This window comes from Oryctolagus cuniculus, chromosome 1, assembly GCF_964237555.1.
Source record: "Oryctolagus cuniculus chromosome 1, mOryCun1.1, whole genome shotgun sequence".
NCBI lineage: Eukaryota > Metazoa > Chordata > Mammalia > Lagomorpha > Leporidae > Oryctolagus > Oryctolagus cuniculus.
The window spans coordinates 157,503,145-157,526,687 of NC_091432.1; the positions used below are offsets into that span (position 1 = coordinate 157,503,145).

A 23,543-nucleotide genomic window follows, 5' to 3' on the forward strand; every position below is an offset into this window, starting at 1 on the left:
GGCCGGCGCCACAGCTCACTAGGCTAATCCTCCGCCTGCGGTGTTGGCACCCCGGGTTCTAGTCCCGGTCGGGGTGCCGGATTCGGTCCTGGTTGCTCTTCTTCCAGTCCATCTCTCTGCTGTGGCCCAGGAAGGAAGTGAAGGATGGCCCAAGTGCTTGGGCCCTGCACCCACATGGGAGACCAGGAGGAAGCACTTGGCTCCTGGCTTCAGATCGGCACAGCGTGCCAGCCGTAGCAGCCATTTTGGGGGTGAGCCAATGGAAGGAAGACCTTTCTCTTTGTCTCTCTCTCTCTCACTGTCTAACTCTGCCTGTCAAAAACAAACAAAAAAAGACAAATTTGTTTGATAAAACCAAATTAACTACCTAAAAAATAGAGAACAATTCATTCAAATCACATTTATCAAGCATTAAAATATCATTTGAAAAATTCTTAAAGTAGGATCTCTGCTCTTTAAATTATTTCTAATTGTATTATATTGATACAGTCCAAATTTCCCAGTATATGACTCACCTTGACAGTGTGGAGACAAGTGATTTTACAATTTTTTTCAATCCAAAGAACATTTCCTCTTCATCCCTCACTCCAAAATGATGCAGTATCATTTTTTAAAACTGTTCCATTTTTATAAGAGAATATAAAAGCTTTCTTTTTAAATTTTTTTACTTGAGAGGTAGGGAGACAAAGAGACAGTGGCAGACAAACAAAGACAGAGCTTCCATCTGCTGGTAAACATGCTGGTTCACTCCTCAAATACCTGAGTCAGATCAAAGCTGAGAGGTCTCAATCTAGATCTCTCATATAATGACAAGGAGCCAATTACTCAAGCCAGAGTCCACATTAGCAGGAAGTTGGAATCAGAAACCACCAGTAGAACTTAGACTCAGGTTCTCTGCTGTGGTAGCGGACATCTTAACTACTAGGCCAAACTCTCACTCCTGCCTTTTATAACATTTTAGTGGGAAAGTAATATGGAAAAAATATATTAATTAGTAGATATTTTTTCCTTTGTCAACCTAATGTTCCTTCGTTGTCTGTCAGCAGAGACGGCTCTATAACTGACCTAGGTAAAAATTAAAGTAGATTGTTTCTTAAAACCCAAATCCTAGAAATTTATTTATAAAATAATAATTTTGTATTTTTATTTAAGGTAGAATGGCATGTCAAAAGAATAAAGATGACAAACATTGCTGTGAATAGGGGAAACAATCTCTGGTTTTGTTTCTGCCTGTACAGTGTCAAAGGTCATTTTTTACAACTTGACAGGCATATTGAAAAGGCAACACATGCCAAGAGTGCAAATTCTATTCACAAAGCGGATTATTGTGAAAGTTCTTTTTGCCTTTACATAGCATCTGCATAAAAATTCTTAAGATATGCAAAAATGTTATCATTCAACATCAGCCTTGGAACGTGAACACAAATGTTCTTTTGTTCAGAGTGGGCATAGTTGGTTGTAATTGATTCTGCCCAGGACAAAGATTTTTATGTCACTACTGAGAGTTTCCAATAATGTTCTAAGAAAATATTCTACATTCTATAATAGGTCATGGTCTTTTATCTGCAATTAATGCCACCACCAAGCTTCTTCAAAGAAAAATACTCTAGGAAGACATTTTAATGATGTAAGATTAACCTTGGAGCTGGGTCTTATCCATATGCATGATATAGGAACAACTGAGAAAAAAATAGTTAACACTGACCCACAACCTCTTGTGTATCAAGTTTAGCCAAGGCAAATTATAGATACATTTCTGCACAAAATAATATGCTGATTTGTAATGATCTGCTCACTGTAATGCAATTAAATAAAGTCAGTTAAGTAGATTAGGAAGAATTACTAAAAGATAAGCAAATCTTTAGGAAGGATTATATATTCAAAAAGAAAAGCAAAAGAAGCAAATATCCCAAGCCAAGGAAATAAGCAACAATACAGTTTTCTCTAATAACTAGAGGAGGGAAAAAGCAGGGCTAGAGTCAAGGATCACCTTCTCTGAGACAGAAAGGGCAGTCATAGATGACAATTAAGTGTGGACATTGTGGCATGCCACTTGGGGCACCCATATCCTATATCTAAGTGCCAGCTAAATTCCCTCTTCTTTGCTTATGATCCTGCTTCCTGCAACTGGATCCTGAGAGGCAGTAGATGATAGCTCAAGTACTTGAGTCCCTGCCCACAAGGAAGAAGACCCAGGTGGAGTTTCTAGCTCCTAGCTTCTGTTTGACCCAGACTGCTCTTTTGCAGGCATTTGGCAAGTGACTGGTAAGACTTCTTTCTCTTTCTCTCTTTCTATATCTCCCTCTCACTCTGCTCTTTAAAATAAACATAAATACACATTAAAATAAAATGTTTATTAAAAATATTGGTGAACATTAAAAAATTTCTGAAAATCTACAATAGTGGTGGCAAACACAGAACCAAGACACATGTCTGATTTCCAAGTGATGCAATGAAGAGTGTTGCAGAAAGAGCCTATTCCCTCCTTTTGAATTGGCTTTCCAGTAGTGATATTGGTTGGTACATGGTCATCTCCATAGTCTCATTAGGAGTCTCTCATCTCAACCATATTCCTCTGCCCATTTTCTTAGGCATTATGATAATAATTGTTATTTTCCTTGGTTCAAAACCTTAACAAGGCATCACCAACATCAAGAACTAAGTAGCAGCAGTATGACTAGGAGATATAAGACTCTACTAAGATTTCAAACCAAGTTTTAACAGAATAATATTTGGCCTGAAGACTATACACTGGTCTGTATTTCCTTCAACTCAAAGCAGTGCTAAAGAAGAAACACACGAACAACTTTCCAGACAAAAGCTTATGCAAAGAAGTAACTTAGAATATTTAATCCTGAGAATCAGACTGTCTTTCCTTTCTGAGACAATCTTTGAGGGGCTATCACTGTGAGGGGTAGATGGACTAATAGGCAGTTAGGTCGGTCCTGGTCAGAATGAAGGAAGAAGAAGTCTCTAAGAAAGTGCAAAATGCATGCTTCTCCTCAAAAGCTTCCTTTAGCAAGAAAAAAGTGTTGATCACACTCCTCTGAGTTTCCAGTTTTATCATGAAAATAGCAAGGAAGCAGTGATTTCACCCTTCTGTTTACCATGAAAACAGACAATTCCACCCTTCTGATGGCTTTTGTTTGTTTTATCATGGGCAATCTAGAAAGGATTATGATTGCAGCCTTTTTCCGGGATTTGTCCCCACCCTCCGATTGATTGTTCTGTAATCCCCCCCCAACTCCAAAATCATGCTTAAAAGATTGGACCATCATAGTTTCTTGGTCTGCCTCTCTTGCAGCCCCCCTCCTGGCTACTGTGGTAGGTGTCTGACCTAAACACACCTTGCTTTTTCACTGCCTTATCTGCATGGAAATTCGTTCCAAGAACCCAGGTCCCCTTTCTTCACCACCATTTCACTCTTAAGATCACCACCTCTTCTCTTAATAATTCCCAGGAGCTTATTTTCAATCACAGGACACCCCCCCCACACACACACCTCACAGGTACAACATGGTTTGATGGCTCTTCAAATCCAATTGACCAACTACTTTAAAAATAATCTTCTTTCTTGGGAATGATGAGAGGACAGTGAAGGGACAAGAGGTCTGTCAAACTGTTGAAGACAGCAAGCTGAACTATGAATACGAATTCTGAAGAGAAGAGAATGCAATAGGAGCAGATGAACTCCCAGGCAATCCAGAGCTTCCTTTCATGCAAATAGATTCCGTACTTAAAAACAGTAAATGGAAACAACAGCCATGTGTCACATTTCAGAGACGAAAGAGTACTTCAGAAAAGTGAATTCTGTTGTGGGCTTTCTTATTTAATTTAAAGCACTGAAAGTAAAGTAGGCAGGAGACATGGAGGATGGTGGTGACCGAAAGAGATCCAGCTCGTGAAGTGAACTCATTAGATGAGATAGGCAGAGACTTCCGGACCGAGAACAGGCAGGGTCTGCACCCATAATCAGCAGGAAGCAGCTACAGAAGATGGAGACTCGACGCCCATCAACATCCCCTGAAGATCAAGGTCTGGAGTCTCTGAGGGGGGAATGAAGCAGGCAGGCATACAGGCTAAAATTGATTAGATTTGTGAGCTGGAAGACCACCCCCTTGCCACGCCCCTGTGTGACTTCACACCCTACCTGATACCTTCGCCATGCTCTAGGTGATCTTACACCCCACCTGATACCCCCACCATGCCCCCATGTGACATCAGGCTCTACCTGACCATACCTGAGTGCCCACCTGGACACAAACCACTTCCCTGTGGAAAATGTATAAAAAGGCAGGGAGGGGCGCAGAACGCACTCTGCCTCTGCGTTGCTGTCGGTGATAAGCGGTGGATAGCAGCTCGAGGTGCTTGCTACACGTGGCTTTGGCCTGCTCTCTGAGTGGTATGGACGCTACCCTAGTTTCCAGACTCTCCCCTCTCACCTACCTGAACTAAGGCCTTCACTTTCCTAGATACCTCCTACACTAAATAAAGGCTTAAAATGTACCATGCTGCCTCGTTTATCTGTGCCGGTATTTAGAATTCTTCTCTAAATAGGCAAGAACCCTCTCGGGCTTATTAATATTGGGGATTTAGTAATAACCCCAGGTTGAAATCGTATGGCACCCCAAATTCTGGTAGCACATGTGGCACCCCAGATAGCATTTCCAGGGAACATTAAGGGGCTACATTTTAGTGTAGATTTTAGGGGGTCTTCTCTTATTTCAAAAGTAGTTTGTGATTCTTGGGCATCAAGAGTGACTAGTGGCTAGAACAGTTGAATGGTGCTACCTCTTCCTCTGACTCTTGAATGAATGCTAGTTGTACCAGGCTATTATTTTAGAAACAGAAAATTTATGTATCCAATTAGTATTTATTGTGCACCCACAAAGGTATATAAAGCAAATGTTTTGTGGTGAGTTTGTCGATTGGAAAAGAAAATACAACTGCCTTTAAAGTCTTGCTTGCTAATTGATGCAAAGAATGACTTTTTCTCAATGAGGTTGGAGAGTAGGTTGGCTACTTGGGCTGTAGCAAGTTTATTAAATAAGCTGTGATTATTAGATTGCTTTGTGTTTATTCTCAGAATTTCTTTTTATGTGTAAAGAAGTGAATTTTGGCCATTTTCAAACAAATTGGTTGTCTTTTTACCTTAGCACAAACTTCCATAACAGGGATGTTAATCTATGTCCTAACATTTCCAAATCTTAGCTAATAGGCCCATGTCATAAGGGTAGGATGTGAGAGAAAGAGAAAAATCAAGGTCAAGTCTATGGTTTTTGGCCTAGGATTATAAGAAAAGTACCTGGAAGACTGCAAGGAGAATAACATAGGAAGAAGGGACTGAAGATTAGAATTCTAATTTGACATGTTGGATTTCAGATGACTCTTTGATACCCAAGCATCACATTTAGATAGTAGTTGAAAGGTCTGGGCTTGAAATATTAATTTGGAATTATTAGCATACAGATGGTATTTAATGTCACAAGACAGGATGAGAGCACTGAGAAAATGAGTATAAACAAAACAGGAAAAGGGAACTCCAAAACTGAGAGGACAGGAAGAAGAATACATCAAAAAGATTGAGAATGAGTAGCTAGTAAAGTGGAAGGAAAACAAGACATGTGGAAGGCAAATGATGTGCACCAAAGGACTGAGAGACTGCTAAGAGACTTATTATTAAGACTGAAAGTTGACCATCTGAATTTGCTGAAGGACTCCCTGAAGACAGTGCAATCTGTGAACGCTCAAATCCCATATGCAAAACGTATAGTATTTGGCTAGAATCTTTGCATGTCCTCCCATATAGTTCAAATTATCTTGAGATTACTTATACTACCTAATATAATGTAAATCCTAGGCAAATAGGTGTTAAGCTGTATTGCCTAGAGAATAATGACAAGAAACCAAGTCTGCACGTGTTCAGTAGAGATGAATTTTTTTCTGAATACTTTCAATCCACAGTTAAACCCATGAATTCAGAACCCACAGATACAAAAAGTTGAGTGCATGTATGTTTATATAAATTAATTTTATACATATAAAATATTATGAGGTCTAAATTCATATAATAGCATTCCATATTTTAAAAACACATCAGGTTAACAAAAAGTATACCACTTTGTCAGCTATTTTGACTATTAATATTTTACTTTAACAAGAATTTGAAAGTGAGGAGCTAGAAAATATAAATAAAATAATCTATTTTTAAGATATATATTCCAAAGAAAACTTTCCTTATTTTATAAAGAAGTAACCACATAAAATCTCTTCCTTCAAGAGAATAAAAGAGAAAAGAGGGAATACAGACAAATTAAACCATAAAAATAAGCTATGATTTTGAAAGTTTCTTTAAAATGCACTACCCAAGGTAACCATTTGGCCTAGTGGTTTATATGCCAGTTAAGATGCCTGAATCCTGAGTCCTGTGCATGAGTTCAATACCTGCCTGTGGCTTCTGACTTCAGCTTCCTGCTGATGCAGACTCTAGGAGGCAGCAGTGACAACTCAAATCATTGGGTTCTTGCCATCCATATGGGAGACCTGGATTGAGTTACTAGCTCCTCACCTCAGCCCTACTCCTGGCTTTGGCCTAGCCCAATTCTGACCATTGAGGGCATTTGAGGAGTGAATCAGAGGATGGGAGTGAGTTCTCTCACTCTCCCTTTCTCTCTCTGTCAAATAAATACAGTTCTCATATCTAACAAATATCTTAATAACCCTATAAACTTTAATATATTTTTAAAAATTCTCAGGAGTGGGAAACACAGAATAAGATGACACTTAAATATCATCAAAGTATCTGGGGAAAAGATTTATTCTGACAGACCTAGGCTGACCTTCTTTCTGAAACCAACCTACTACCTAAATGCAGGTGCCAAATACCATCAGGTTCTAATTTCCAATGGTCTCCCAGCCTCCCTCCAGTTAGCTTAAAGTGCTTTTGCCTTGTCTTTTTGATATAAAATCAACTACTTACTATAATTAACACTGGGGCATTGTTATGGTGCATTAGGTTAAACCACCCCCTGCAATGCCAACATCCCATATGAGAACTGGTTCATGTCCCAACTGCTCTATTTCTGATCCACTCTCGGCTAATGAGCCTAGAAAGAATGTGGAAGATGCCACAAGTTCTTGGGCCCCTACCACTATTGTCATAGACCTGGATGGAATTTTAGATTCCTAGGTTAGGCTTGGCCCAGCCCCAGCCACGGCCATTTGGGGAACATATCAGCAGATGGAAGATCTCTCTCTCTCTCTAACTCTGCCTTTCAAATAAATAAAACTTAAAAAATAAATAAATAAAATTAACTCATCGAATTGAGGGAATGGTTCAGCTAGATGCATGAGGTCATCTGTTTCTCTAATAGATAGCATCTCCATGTTTGGTCTTTTCTTGAGGGATTTCTTTTCCAGGAACTCTAAGCCCAATACAGGTTGTACCTACATACCACCTGTATATAGTCCTCACACAGACTGAAACCCACTTTATAAAATAAAAATTCCCTATAGGACACCATGTCACTGATCAATTGAAGGAGGTGTTCGGGCACTACAGACCAACCAGGAACTTGGACATGAACTGAACATACACCTGAGCCCCAACATCAGTATGTAAGATCCTTCAGGGAGTCAGGGAATTAGATGGCAGTTGCCCAGCTCCTTGCACTATGCTCTGCAATGAGCACCTCCTTTCTTCCACTGCCTGAATGTCACAGAAGGGCTTTACGCTCATCTGGTGAGAGCACTCAGTTTTAAGGGTTCTATTGCAACGCCATTCAGTTTTGGGGGTTATTATCTATCGCTTCAACATTTTTCTCATCTTTGTGAAGACAAGTTATAAGAAAATCAGGGGCATGCACGTTAAAAAATCCTAATGAAAACTTGTATAATAAATGCAAAAAAACTGATCATATTTTCAAACATTATAATATCTCAAAGATACTAAATAGTTAGCTCAAATCTCTTTGGTTTTAAAATTACAAAGTCAGTAATAATTTTGGCTTTTGGTAGGACTCGCCTATCCAAAAGAGGAAAGCAGGCACAAAATACAACTGTTAAAGTAGCTGTTTTCTTCCTAGATTATACTCACTTTTTGACAATCTGGAGCCACCATGAAGATGAGAATAAATAGCTGGTGATGCCTGCTTTATTAAAAACACAATATAAAACACTGTAGTTGCCAAATGGAACAGAATAGTCTGTGGAGAGACACAATTTACTCTGAGGTCACAGAAAAATGACAGCTAACTCCAAGAAGAGCAGAATGAAAAAAGCAAAAAGATCCCTCTATCCGTCTCTATCCTCTTACAAAGGAAATAAAATTTTTTATAGACATGAGGAGGGAAAGGGGATACACATCGTATTTTCTTGCACTTTTTCCTTCTGATTTTATTGGACATGAAATTATAATTAAACACAGGCTGAGCAAAGTGGATAACGGGTTTGCTTCCAGATTCTCCCACCCCTGAACTGAAAAGGCAAATATGAAATGCTGAAGCATAGTTCTTCCAATAGCGAATTACATGCCGGAATATTTATAAGGGACTGTAATTAGGTATTTGGTGACACTGGCTCTCTACAAAAAGAACAAAAACAGTTCTTCCTCTATGTGGTTTGGAGGGTTGGCTTAACAAAGAACTATATATATTCAATAAATAAATAGCTATTTAGGTAGTCCTACAGAGCTTACTGTGGTTGCAAACAAATAAGCGGTGAGTCTTGCTTTTTCTTTGCGTGCAGATTATTGCAGGGCAGGGCATTTCTTATTTAATCATGCTGTCATAATATATTTTCAGAGTGTGAGCTCTCAGACTACAATTACCACCGTAAAGGGCAACCACTGTAAATAAGTATTGTGAAGCCAAAATACATTCTCATGGGAGTTTTTCTGCCTGAAACCTTTTATAGTAATAGGGTAACCAAATTAACAACCATATGAAATATAAATACATATTATAAGTCCTTAGCAGCTATGCTAATTTTCTTGGCTTACTTAGAACAAAAAAGAATCTTTCCATAGCATTTCTGCAAAAAAAAAAAAAAAAAAAAAAAAAGATGAGTAATATTTGTTGTCAGGATCATGGATAAACAAAGAAATTTTAAAAAATGACTAAAGAATTGTGTAACAAATGAAAACAGGCAATTGTTTCCAGAACATAAAGAAGTGCTGGACAAACTCTGTATACATCTCTATACTTTCTTTGTAACACTGCTTTTGTTCACATCAGAGATGATAATTAGCATATACTAGCAAATGTTAATCAGTGCCTTCTAAAGAACAAAAGGCAGTGGGGGCAAGGCAGACTCAGTGCACACAGTGGTGAGGGAAGGGCTGCAACCATGCAACCAGAGACTGGGAAAGAAAAACTGAGAGCAATATGGGACTTGTGTTTATAGTTTCCTGATTTGGACGATCTGCCCTCCTAAAAAACAGAAATAGCAAACAAGAATTAAATGGTTTAGTTCAATTTTTTGTCTAAACAAAAAGCAAAAAGGAAAGGAAAATGTAACTCATTACAAACAATGAACCATTCTTTTTTTTTTTTTTTTTTTTTGTTCTTCAGCTGGGGAAAATCATACCTTGTAGGATATGCTACCCAGCTAAGGCAATTAGTTAACATAGTCATCACTGAATGAAAAGGAATTTGAATTCTAGATGACCTCATGATGTAACAGAGGCTAAAATTACACCATTCTGAGGATTAGAAGACCTGAGTAATGTAAGTCTGACACTAGACCCTCTCCTTACTCTTTGATATTTTGTTTGCATTTCCCTGAAGCTTACGCACTTGGTCACAAGATGAGGACTGAAAGACCCTGACCACAAGAATAGGATCCAGTTATCCGTGGAACATTTGGGAGAACTCAGCCCCTACATACCTGCTTCATGATTGCAGTCATGCAGTTAAATTTGTGCTTCCTTGTATAAACTCTGAGTCACTTACATTTGGAGAGGTTGGATGTTGGGACACCAGGCTACCACCTCTCTTCTTACTAGCATCCTCAGTATGCTTTCTCCTCTTTTCTTCCTAAATCCTCATCCTCTGAGTCACTGGCTTCCCTTGCTACAAGCACCTGATTTCAGGTTTGGTAACAAGAACTTTATAAGAATTGTGACCACCCAGTCTCAATTTTTTCTCTCTTGAAGATTCAGTTAAAAATATCCAGGAAAACTAAACCTATAAATTGTTGGTATATGGTCTGTATAGAATGTAGCATGTGTGAGTCTCAGGGATTCCAAGATGGTGGATTAGGGAACAATGTACTGTGCTAGGCTAGGGATAAATAGTAAAAAAAAAAAAAAAAAAAAAAACAAAAACCAGTAGGAAGTATACTCCCAGGGGAGAACAGAACTGGAGAGAAAACTGCACTGGAAATCCCACAAGAGGAAGAAGAATGCTCTGGGCCTTTGTTTAGGGTGCGGACACACAGCACAAACACAAACACAACTGCAGCAGCCAAGAGCCAGAGCAGTGGTAGCTTTGGGATCCTCATGCAGGGAAGGTCTATACTTCCAGGAATGGAAAGTTCCTACCTGTACTTCAGGGGAAGAAAAGTCCTTGCCAAGGTCCTCACGGGTGCCTAAAGGTCAACCAATGAAGATCAGACCTGCCTCAACCTTTAACACCCATGCCCTGTATCTATAAAAGGAGCTCTCCCAATCTCTGACGCATGACTTCCCCGGCCCCCGCTCTGTTGCTCTGTTGGGACCAGTGAACCTCGCCTGGGAGCAGAATCCCAATAAAAGCCTGTGAATTAATTGATTCGTTTGCTTGGGAAGATTTGTTACGCGATGGACACCTTGCAAACAGGTGGCAGTTTGGAGACGGAGATGAGAGCAGACTGCAGCAAACCATGGTGTTATAGCCAGTGGGAGAGTGTGGCTTGAGACTGCGCTGGAGCTCCAGGGGTAGTGTTTGCTAGTGGTTGCTTGCAGACCCAGTGGAAGTAGAGGGGGAACGTTTATCTTGCCCCAACTTGCCCACAACAGTGCTCCAGTTGAGAAAGGGCAGGGGCCATTTTGGGTTTGGGCGGGAGCTGCAAAAAACTGTGCACATGCACAGCAACTGGCTGAAACAGGAGGCCATCTTCTCAGCAGTACTGGTGGCAGTAGTGAGGAGAGAGTAACATTCAGCCAGGGGCTCTTGTGTATACATGTGATCCAGAGATTCTGGCAGAGGGGAAAATCCACAATCCCCACTGACTCTAAGCCTGGTTGAGAGGTGGCTGGGCACCCATGTAGGAATGTGAGGCACCCCTGTCCTACCAGGATCAAGATGCCTAGGAGGAGCTGGCTCAGGGAACATCTGTCTCTCTGTTGACTGGACAGGCTGGAAGGGCAGAACAAAATCTCTGCACCCAGAAACTGAGAGAGCCTTGTGTGCTGAGACTGTGGGGACTCAGTGGTTACATGAGAGAGAGTACTGTGTAGCTGGGTGTCTGGGCAATCAAGGGTGCAGCTTCTTGCATGCCTAGCCCAGGTCATTGCAGTGGGAACCGTGCTCATAGTGAAGACTGTGCAGATCATTTGTGTGGTTCATACATTGGCATAGATGAATGTGGAACACACTGGGGGCTAATACCTGGGCATTGCTCAGCTTGGAGGAGAAGGGAGGAGAGGAAGTGAAAGAGTGATCCTATCAACAGAGGTGAACATTCCTCCTACCCCCCTTCTGTTAATAAGAGGATAGCTACCATACCCAACTTGGATGTTACCCTGGATATTCACCCCTCCCAGGAGCACTGACCAGGGCTCCCTGGGCACATCCACCACACACCTCTTGGTATTCACTGAAAGTACAGATATTCCACTAAGCCACAGAGGTATAGATGAAAGATAAGAGCCATCAGAGGAAAAAAGCAAAAATCAACTCCACAAATGCCCAAAAATAAACACAAGAATTCAAGAAACAACAATAAGGAGGACACTATGACCTCGCCCCTGCCAAAGAAACACATTTCAATATTAGAATGTGAAGATGAAGAGATTTCAGGAAATGCCCAAAATGGAATTAAAAAAGTAATCATATGTTTACTCAAAAACAATCAGAAGCAAATTGGTGAACTAAAAAAAAAAACCATTAATGACATGAATGAAAAAAAAATCTTTCCCATGAAATTGAGATTTTAAAAAGACATCAAAATGAAATCTTAGAAATGAATAATTCAAATCAAATAAAAAATACAGTGGAAAGACATAACAGCAGACATAGTGAGGCAGAAGAAAGAATATCCAAATCAGAAGACAAAACATTAGAAATCATTCAGCCAGACCAAAAAAACAAGAAATTAGAAAACTAAAAACTATATTAGATTTATGGGGCACTATTAACAACCCACTAAATGGGTCTTGGGAGTTCCTGAAGGTAAGGAAAGAGAGACTGGACTAGAAGTCCTATTTAGTGAAATAATTCCAAAAAATTTTCCCAAACTGAAGAAAAAAAGTTATGCCCAAGTAGAGGAATCACCTAAAACTCCTGACATGATCAGAAAACATCTTCACCATGACACATTGTAGTCAAACTTTTCACACTAAAACATAAATAAAAGATTCTAAAATGTGCATGATGAAAATACCAGATTACTTTCAGAGGATCTCCAATTAAATTCATGGCTGACTTCTATTCAGAAACCCTACAATCTAGAATAGAATGACAAGATATAGTACAAAATGTAAGAGAGAGAAACTGTCAACCCAGAATACTGTACCCTGCAAAGCTCTTATTTATAAATGAAGGTGAAATAAAGACCTTCCATAACAAACAGAAACTAAAAGAAGTTGTCATTACATGTCCAGCCTTACAAAATATGCTAAAGGATGTGTTTCAAACAGAAACACAGAAAGATGGCCATAATTATGAAGAATGTGAAGGCAGAAAATATCCCAGTAAAAGCACAAAATAAACCAAAGTAAACAATAGGAATATTTATGGAAAAATGGCAGGGTCGAGTCATAACATATTAATAGTTATCTCAAATGTAAATGGCCTCAATTCTCCAGTTAAAAGACACAGACTGGTTGAATGTATAAAAAAAAAAGACCCAGAGGCTGGTACTTTGGCACAGCAGGTAAAGCTGCCCCTACAGTGCCAGCATCCCACATGGGTTCCAGTTCAAGTCGCAGCTGCTCCACTTCCGACCCAGCTCTATGCTACAGCCTGGGAAAGAAGTAGAAGACGGCCCAAGTCCTTGGGCCTCTGCACCCACATGGGAGACCCAGAAGAGGCTCCTGGCTCCTGGCTTCAGATCTGCACAGCTCCGGCCATTGCAGCCAAATTGGGAGTGAATCAGAAGATGGAAGATCTCTATCTTTCTCTCTACCTCTCCTTCTCTTTGTGTGTTACTCTGACTTTCAAATAAATAAATATTTAAAAAAAAAGAAAAGACCCATCTATTTGCTGCCTACGAGAAACACATCTCACCAACAAAGATACACACAGAAAGTGAAAAGATGGATAAAGATATTCTATGCTAATAGAAAGCAAAAAAGAGCAGGTGTTGCCATCCTACTATCAGACTAAATAGACTTCAACACAAAAACTGTTGGCCAGCGCCATGGCTCATTAGGCTAATCCTCTGCCTGCAGTACTGGCACCCTGAGTTCTAGTCCCAGTCGGGGTGCTGAATTCTGTCCTGGTTTCTCCTCTTCCAGTCTAGCTCTCTGCTGTGGCCGGGGAAGGCAGTGGAGGATGGCCCAAGTCCTTTGGCCCTGCACCCGCATGGGAGACCAGAAGGAAGCACCTGGCTCCTGGCTTCAGATTGGTGCAGCGCGCCAGCCATAGCAGCCATTTGAGGGGTGAATCAACGGAAGGAAGACCTTTCTCTCTGTCTCTCTCTCTCACTGTCAAAAAATATAAATAAAACTGTTAAAAGAGACAAAGGCATTACATAATTATTAAGTGATCAATTTAACAGGAAGATGTAACTATAATAAATGTATACACAGGGCACCTGGTTATTTAAATGTATACATTTAAATACACTGGTTATAAAATGTATACACAGGGCACCTGGCTATTTAAAGAAAATGTTAATGGATCTAAAGGGAGACAGAGACTCCAATAAAAGAGCAATGGGAGATTTCAACACCTCATTGTTCAACAATGGATAGATCAACTAGGCAGAAAATCAGCAAAGAAACAACATAGCTAATCAGCATTATGGACCTAATCGACCTAACATATCTACAATATGTACAGAACTTTTCACCCCACAATTGCAGAATACACATTCTTCTCATTAGTGCAAGGAATTTTCTCTAGGATACACCATAAACTAGAACATAAAGCAAGTCTTAGCAAATTCAAAAAATCAAAATCATACCATGCATCTTCTCTGATCACAATGGAATGAAGCTGGAAATCAACAACTCAAGAATCTATAGATCATAAGCCAACACAGGAGACTAAACAACTCATTCCTGAATGAACAGTGGATCACAGAAGAAATCAAAAGAAAAATAAAAAAATTTCTAGAAACAAATGAAGATGACAATACAACATATCAAAACTTATGGGATATAGCAAAAGAAGTGTTATAAGGAAAGTTTATAGCAACTAGTGCCTACATGAAGAAATTGGAAAGGTGTCAAATGAATTAGCTATCAATGCATCTCAAAGACCTAGAAAAACAACAACAAACCAAACAGCAAATTAGTAGGAGAAATTAAATCATTAAAATCAGAGAAATAAATAAAATTGAAACTAGAAAAACGATACAAAAATTGATGAAATCAAAAGCTTTTTTTTTGCATTGGAATTGGAATTGGAATCCCCTGGTATGTTTCTAACTCTACCATTTGGGGCAAGTCCAATTGAGCATGTCTCAAATTATATATCTCTTCCCTCTCTTATATTTAACAGGGATCACTTTTCAGTTAAAACCCCATCAAGGTGGCAGGTACCAATGCCATCTCACTACTCCAAGTGATCAATTTCTGTTCACAATTGATCATAATGAGTCAAAGGGATCACATAAACAAGACTGGTGTCTGACAATACTAACCAATAGAATAAAAATAGGGAGAGAATTATCCAACATGGGAAGTGGGATACACAGCAGACTCATAGAATGGCGGATGTCCTAAACAGCACTCTGGGCTCAGAAGCAGCCCTTAAGGCATTCGGATCTGGCTGAAGAGTCCATGAGAGTATTTCAGGCATGGAAAGCCAAAACACTCTGGAAAAAAAAAATGAGCTAAATGAAAGATCTCTGCGAGTGAGATCCCCATGGAAAGAATGGGGCCATCAAACAAGGAGGTACCTTTCTCTGAAGGGAGGAAAGAACTTCCACTTTGACCATGACCCTGTCGGAATAAGATCAAAGTAAGCGAACTCAAAAGGCTTCCACAGCCTTGGCAACTCATGACAAGAGCCTCAGGTGATTACTGATGCCATAAACAAGAGTGTCAAATTGTTAAGTCAACAACAGGAGTCACTGTGCACTTACTCCTCATGTAGGATCTCTGTCCTTAATGTGCTGTACATCATGATTTAATGCTATAACTAGTACTCAAACAGTATTTTTCACTTTGTGTTTCTATGTGGGTGCAAACTGTTGAAATCTTTACTTAATATATACTAAATCGATCTTCTGTATATAAAGAGAATTGAAAATGAATCTTGATGTGAATGGAAGGGGAGAGGGTGCGGGAGAGGGGAGGGTTGTGGGTGGGAGGGAAGTTGGGGGGGGGGAAGCCACTGTAATCCATCAGCTGTACTTTGGAAATTTATATTTACTAAATAAAAGTTTTTTAAAAAAAAGGAAAGTAGAAGCCATCAAATTCAAACACTGCCTGAGCCAATGATCAACTCCATCAGCCAATTTTTCCTGTTGGCAATTAAAGGAGCAATTGTAGTACAGGCGTAGGTTGATCAATAAACAAGGGACCAGCAGCCATTTAGTCGTTCAGTGCCATGGAAATGATAAAATCAGTTCCTGACAAAGAGAGAGACAGAAGTCAACAGAGTCTAGAATGAGAGACTTGCATGATTGGCCTCACCCAGCTTAAGAATTTCTTTTCTTGGCAGGACTCTGGCATCCAGAGGACAAATTATCCTGTTTTGCAACAGAAGAAAAGAGGCATGGGGAGGCAAGCACTTAGCAAGAGCTTGTCAGTCTGCCAAGTCCACTAAAAGTCAGGACCTTGTCCTTGCTAATATATTTTGTATCCTGATTATAAGTGATTTCGGTTTTTAGTTGAAGGTAATCCATTTTATCTTGATTACATGCCAGAGGGTTAAAACTGTAATTGTAACTATCCCATTCTGCAGGGAAGGATAATAAACCAAATCTCCCAACAGCCTGATGGGGAGGGGGAAATGAGGCTGAGGTTGATGGAGAGAGATGTTCCAAAGGACCAACACATAAGTACAGGTGCTTATTATATTTTAATTCCCCACTCTCCAGTACCCTACATGGGAAAGAGTCATGCTGCTTATTAAGACAAGCCAAATCCCAATTCGAAAAGGTAGGACTGGGATACACTTAAACTCTGTTTTCTAATTAAATATAGTATATTTTTCAGAGGATTAGGGGTAGGACTAAGATTTTGATGGTAATCTCAGATGTAACTCAGCCTCCCTAATGTGTTAAAGTGTCCTCCAAAAAACTAATTAGTAGCTCTTATCTAGAATAGATCTTCACTTTGGGCTCTTCAAAGTGATCTTTGCCAATCAAACATTCACTATAACTGTTCACTTCTACAACCTGTCTTATGTCTCATGAAATATGAAACCTCATTATGAATGTATATATGCATAAATTTGTGTGTGTATGTGGTATTTTTTAGATATTAAAAAAAGAATTTTTAAACATTAAGAATTCTGGAATTCTTTTTCACAACATATTTATTTTTCTCATGTATCTATTTACAATAAGTTAGTTCCAAACAACAAATTATGTTGATTGCATGTACTTGGTAAAGCTGTTTGCTCACCCTGAAGCACAATTATCACAATAGCCTACTGGCTAGATGGGAGATTAGCTTATTTTTTATTCATCAGCTCAGCCTGGCACCATCAAGAGTGTATTTTAATGGATTTCATGGACAGAGGCCATCATTTTTTCTCTTGGTTCTGTCATGCTGAATTCTGCCACTGTCTCCAAACCCCTTCACCTTTCTTCAGAACCTGCAGGATTTCTGCCAGGGAGCAGCCACAGCAATGGTTCTGAAACTTTAATATGACTCCCTGTCACCTGGATAGCTTGTGAAAACAGAGATTCTTGGGCCTCATCCAGAGATCCTAGTTCAACAGATACAGGGTGGGCCTAATGTCTGGCTTTTCTACAAAGCTTCCAGGTAATGCAAATGTAGTTAGTGGTCCTTGACAAACCACCATGTTAAGGTCTCCTAAAGGAGACTGAAGAGTTAATTAGTACCTGCCATCTTTTTTTAGAAAACACAACTTTCGTGACACAGAAATCATCTTTTGTCTATCACACTGTCATTACTCTGGCTTTATAGTTATCCTGAAGGACAAGTATATGTTTCCTAACTCATTCTTCAAAAGTAGTTTGCTTCTCTGGTAGGTCCATGCCATTTCCACATAAATTTGATCATCAGCTTGTCATTTTAAAAAACTTACGGAGATTTTGATTGAAATTATGTTGAATCTGCAGATCAAACTAGGAAAAACTGATACCTTAACAATACTGAACCTTTCAATTCACTAATTTAAAGTGTATTCATTGAAAACACATACTTCATTGAAATTGAGGTGTATTCATTTATTTCTACACTCTTTAATTTCCTAAAGCACATTTTATATTCCTTTGTGTTCAAGTCTTGTACCGCTGTCTGATTACTTTGTAATGTTTTTGTGATGTAGTGAATGACATTTTTAAAATTTCAATTTCTAAGTATTTGTTGCTTACATGTATTGGCCTGTGTGTGTGTGTTTTTTTTAAAGATTTATTTTGTTTATTTGAAAGTCAGAGTTATAGAGAGATGTAGAGAGAGAGTTCTTCCATCTGATGGTTCACTCCCCAGATGGCCGCAATGGCTGGTGTTGCGCTGATCCAAAGCCAGGAGCCAGGAGCTTCCTCTGGGTCTCCCACACGGGTGCAGGGGCCCAAGCACTTGGGCCATCTTCCACTGCTTTCCCAGGCCATAGCAGAGAGCTGGATAGGAAGAGGAGCAGCCGGGACTAGAACTGGCACCCATATAGGATGCCAGTGCTTTAAGGCACGGCTTTAACCGGATGCACCACAGTACTGGCCCTTGTTTTGTTTTCTTAAAATGTCTTTACCTGGTTTTTGACATGAGACTAACACCGACCTCAGGGAAACTTTGGAAATAGTCCCCCTTCTTCTTCAATTTTCTAGAAAAGTTAGTGCAGAAATAGAATACTTCTTCCTTAAATGTTTGGTTGAATTCTCCAGAGAATCAATCAGAGCTTGAACTATTCTTTTTTTCTTTTTTTTTTTAAATTTTTTAAAATTTTTTTTAAATTTTTTGACAGGCAAAGTGGACAGTGAGAGAGAGAGAGAGACAGAGAGAAAGGTCTTCCTTTGCCGTTGGTTCACCCTCCAATGGCCGCCACGGCCAGCGCGCTGTGGCCAGCGCACCACGCTGATCCAATGGCAGGAGCCAGGTACTTATCCTGGTCTCCCATGGGGTGCAGGGCCCAAGCACTTGGGCCATCCTCCACTGCACTCCCTGGCCACAGCAGAGAGCTGGCCTGGAAGAGGGGCAACCGGGACAGAATCCGGCGCCCCGACTGGGACTAGAACCCGGTGTGCTGGCACTGAAAGGCGGAGGATTAGCCTAGTGAGCCACGGCGCCAGCCGAACTATTCTTTATAGGACAATTTTTTTAAACAGTAAATTCGATTTCTTGTATAAATGTAAGTCTCTGAGGTTGGAAATTGATACTTGAGTGGACTTTAGTAGATTATATAAGTATTTGAAGTATTTGCAGTTTACCTAAGTTGTTAAATTTTTTATCCTGAATTGTTCATAATATTGCCCTATTATTTTATTATTTGTATCATCTGTCAAATATCATTTTTTGTTTTCCATTATTGGGTGAATAAAAATTAAAATTATTATTCCCTCTTGATAAATTCCTAGTCAGTCTGCCCAGTGGTTTAACAATTTTATTGATGTCACAAAACTAGCTTGTGGGGCCACTGCTGTGGCATAACAGGTAAAGCCACCACTGGCAATGACGGCATTCCATATGGGTGCTGGTTCAAATCCCAGCTGCTCCATTTCCAATCCAGATCCCTGCTAATGTGTCTGGGAAAAGCAGCAGAAGATGGCCCAAGTGTTTGGGCCCCTGCCACCCAAGTGGGAGACCCAGAAAAATCCCCTGGCTCCTGGCTTTGGCCAGGCCCTGTCCTAGTCATTGTGGCCATTTGGGGAGTGAACCAGCAGATGGAAGATTTCTTTCTCTCTGTCTTTCCTTCTTTCTCTGTATCTCTGCCTTAAAATAAATAAATAAATCTTTGGGCTGGCTCCATGGCTCACTTGGTTAATCCTCCGCCTGTGTCGCTGGCATCCCATATGGGCACCGGGTTCTAGTCCCAGTTGCTCCTCTTCCAGTCCAGCTCTCTGCTGTGGTCCGGGAGGGCAGTGGAGAATGGTCCAAGTGCTTGGGCCTCTGCACCCACATGGGAGACCAGGAAAAGCTCCTGGCTTTGGATCGGCGCAGCGCTGGACGTAGCAGCCATTTGGGGAGTGAACCAACAGAAGGAAGACCTTTCTCTCTGTCGCTCTCTCTCACTGTCTGTAACTCTACCTGTCAAAAAAAAAAAAAAGAAATCTAACTTTTTTAAAAAAAGACTTATTCATTTGAAAGGCAGAGTTACAGAGAGGCAGAGGCAGAGGCAGAAAGAGAGAGAGGAAGAGAGATAGAGAGAAAGAAAGAGAGAGAGGTTTTCTATCTGCTGGTTCACTCAAGTGGCCACACTGGCCAGAGCTGGGCCATTCCAAAGTCAGGAGCCAGGAGCTTCTTCCAGGTCTCCCATGTGGGTACAGGGGCCCAAGCACTTGGACCATCTTCTACTGTTTTCCCAGGCCATAGCAGAGAGCTGGATTGGGAGTAGAACAGCTGGGACTCGAAATGGTGCCCATATGGGATGCTGACATTGCAGACTGGGCTTTGATCTGCTGCACCACAGCAGTAGGATTTGCCTACTTTTACTTGCAGTTCCATCAGTATTTGCTTTATGTATTTTGAAGTTCTGATATTAGGTGAATAAATGCTTAAATTTGTTATTTCCTTTTGATAAATTTACTACTATCATTATTAAATCATGTTTTTTGTTCCTAGTAATATACTTTGCTCTAAAATCTTATTCAACTGGACACTCTAATACAATACATCTTTTTCCAACTTTTAATCTTTTTTCCTGTTTGTAACTTTATACAGAACGTTGGTTTCATATAAGCAAAATATAGAAGGTCTTGCTTTTTTATCTAATTAGATAATTTCTAACTTCTAATTTGGATGTTTAGGCCATTCATTTACATTTAATATGAATATCTAGGTGGTTAGCCTTAAATCTATCTATTTCCCATTTAATTTTTATTGGTTCCATCTCTTATTTGTTTCTGATTTCCTCATTTTCAAACTTCCTTTGGATAAACTGACATTTCCAATGATTGTATTGTACCACTTTTCATGGCTTATTAGTAACTCTTTGTGGTACTGTAATAAGTGTTTATTTAGGGTGATGGGGTCCATCTTATACTACTCCAAAATATAGCACTTTGGCATATGAAATATCTTGAACTTAAGAATTTGAGAAAACTGCAGCAGGGAAGTCACTCTCACCTTCCCCCTAGGAAGGATTTTCTGACCTTCCCTTGAAGCAGGTCACAAGACTCTCCAAAGAAAGTGCTCTCCCCATACTCAAAAAAGTTGTATCCTTTCCTGTGAAGATGAAGAAGGGTCATGGAGAAGAATCTTGCTAAGTTTCCCTCAGCTCATCACAAGCAGATCACAACTCCCTTGCCCTATCATATTTCTCCATGATTCTGCCCCTACATCACACCTATCAAATATACATTCAGGTATGTTTTTGGGGGTTGTCTTTCCTTATAAAGACTCTTATGTTAACTAAAACTTATATTCAACAAATTTGTATGTTTTTCTTTTGTTAATCTGTCTTTTACTATAGGGAGCTTAGCCATGAACCTAGGTTGGATAGAAAGATATTTTTCCTCTCCTACAAGAGTAAGTGGTCTCTTGGCACAATCAACTCTCAAGTGATTTTATGCCATTTGATATTCAGTACAAAATCTATACCAATACATTTCCAATTCTTTCCATCCCGATTTTGTGCTACTATTGTCATACATGTTCTCAAGTCCACTCATCTTTTCTTCTATGACTTCTGATCTGCTCTTTCTGCTCTTCATCCCTTACAGCAGGTGCTTCCTGTCAGACATTGCAGTTTTCATCTATGGAAGTCTGGTTTTGCCTTATACTTTCTTCAATGCCTCTATTTAATATTTCCTCTAGCCTTTTAACATGTGTAATGCAATTATAATTACATGTTTGTCTACTATTATATTATCTGCCATTTATAGGGCAATTATGTTTATTTTTTCCTTCTTGAGTACCTTCATACTTCCTTGTATTCTTTGTGATTGTATGACAGACATTATGTGTTTTATTGGGTGCTAGATACTTTTATATTCCTCTAAACATTCTTCAGTTTTGCTTTGGTGTGCATTAATGGTAGCTGACAACAGCTTGATCCTTTAGGGTATTACGTGTTAGATTTGTTAGTAGGATCAAAACATTTGATTGAAGACTAATTTTTCCCAACGGCTGAGTATCCTTCTGAGTGCTCTATCCAGTGTCCCGTGAACACCATGCTTACACTGTCACTGGTGAGAAGTACTCTTAGACCTACATGAGCTCAGCACTTGGTCCCTCTAATCTTTTTGGGCTGTGCTTTCTCCAGTCCCATGCATGCAGTGATCATACTCAGTTGAATCACCAGGAATTCTCCGTGGAGCTCCAGAGCCTTCTCTCTGTTAGCTTTCTTTTCTCTGGCACTTTTATTTGTAAATTTATCTGCCTTTTTCTCCCAAGACTCCTAGTTTTCTCTTCTCAACTCAAAGAGCTCATTGGTCTCCATTTGCATCTCCTCTCTCTCCATCACAGTGTAGAAGTTAGTAAGCTGGGAAAATCATACATTTCATTTAATTTGTTTTCCATTTTTCAGAGGTCACTGTCCTTTGTTGTTTTAGGTATGCTTTGAAAATTATTATTTCATATATTGTTTTCTGGTTTTAGATAAATTCAATATCTATACTCCATCTTGTCTACAAAGAAAACTTGGTTCACGCTAAATGATCTAGAAGTCCCTGAGTTGTGTTTTTCCAGTTACATGGGGAAAAAATTAGTCAAGAACATGGTTTCTGGTGGGTGGCCAGGTCAGGTGACACCAAGAATTGTCAACTGAGCCTCAGAGTAGCCACTGCCATGGCCAGTCAACCACAGCAGATGCTTCAGGACAAGAAGTGGGCAGTGAAGAAGGTGTCCAAGGCCCCCAAGCAGAGGACCAGAGGATGAAGCAGGCCAAAAGAGAAAGCCCAGGCTGAAACTGAATGATACCAACTGCAGTAGGAGAAAAAGTTCAAAGCCAAGGAATCTGCAGCACTAGGATCCCAGGGCAGTTGCAGCACTGAAGTGAGGAAGGAGACTCAGGAGAAGATGACCATCATCTATACAGTGATGATGTCTTGAATACCGCATGGCCTTTGTCTATAATATCCCTCCAGAAATTCATGGAGACTACCATATAAATGGATAGAAGGAGAAGGTGGAACTTGACTCATGAGTGGGCATTCTAGATCCTCTCATGGATTATGAAGCTTTAGCAAACCTTAAGGTCTAATATTAAGAAAAGGCATTCAATAATTTCTGTATGTTATAGAGTAGATCCCTTCTTTGTACATACTTAGAACTTATCCAAAGATTTCATCTATTTATTTCATCTTTCTTAGAAATTTGATAGTAAATGGTGTCTGTTTCCCTTTGCCTTTTAGTGTGATATATATGTCGATGCTGACTTTTTCTTTCTTAGATATAGCAGGAAAAAAACAGAAAGGGACTAAATTTCTCTCTCTAGGCTTTCTATGAAAAGGAATAAACAGTTGTTTATAACTTGTGTGAAGCAGCAGCCAGCCTTAAAGAAGTCTCTTCTGAGTGTTAAAACAATAAGTTACTCATATAATTGTTTGGGTAGCTTTAAGTTTCTTAATTAAAATTATTATATTATAGGATTCAAAAATTGGTGACCTGTTATTAGTTCATGTTTTGACAATCATTTGAAAGTAAAGACTCTGTCATATGTTCTCTCCCACTCCACTACTACATCCTCTTTGATAACACAAAGTGCATTTTGACCCAATGTTATACAGAGTGTCACTCAGTAAATTAGCACATGCATCACATTTGCATACATAAATAGAAAATGTTCAAGACATACATTTTAGCAGTAAAGAAGTTGCATGTCATTCCATTCAATAATTGTTTTGTAAACCAGCTATGATAGTGAGTCTGCAGTTGGTCTTTA

At 39.6% G+C, this 23,543-nt stretch overlaps 1 protein-coding gene across 1 annotated transcript in view; it reads right to left on the reverse strand.

Annotated features, from left to right (window-relative positions):
- Positions 1-23,543, reverse strand: part of TMC1 (transmembrane channel like 1) — a 205,407-nt gene that overhangs the window by 157,722 nt on the left and 24,142 nt on the right. The gene's annotated exons all lie outside the window — the stretch shown is intronic.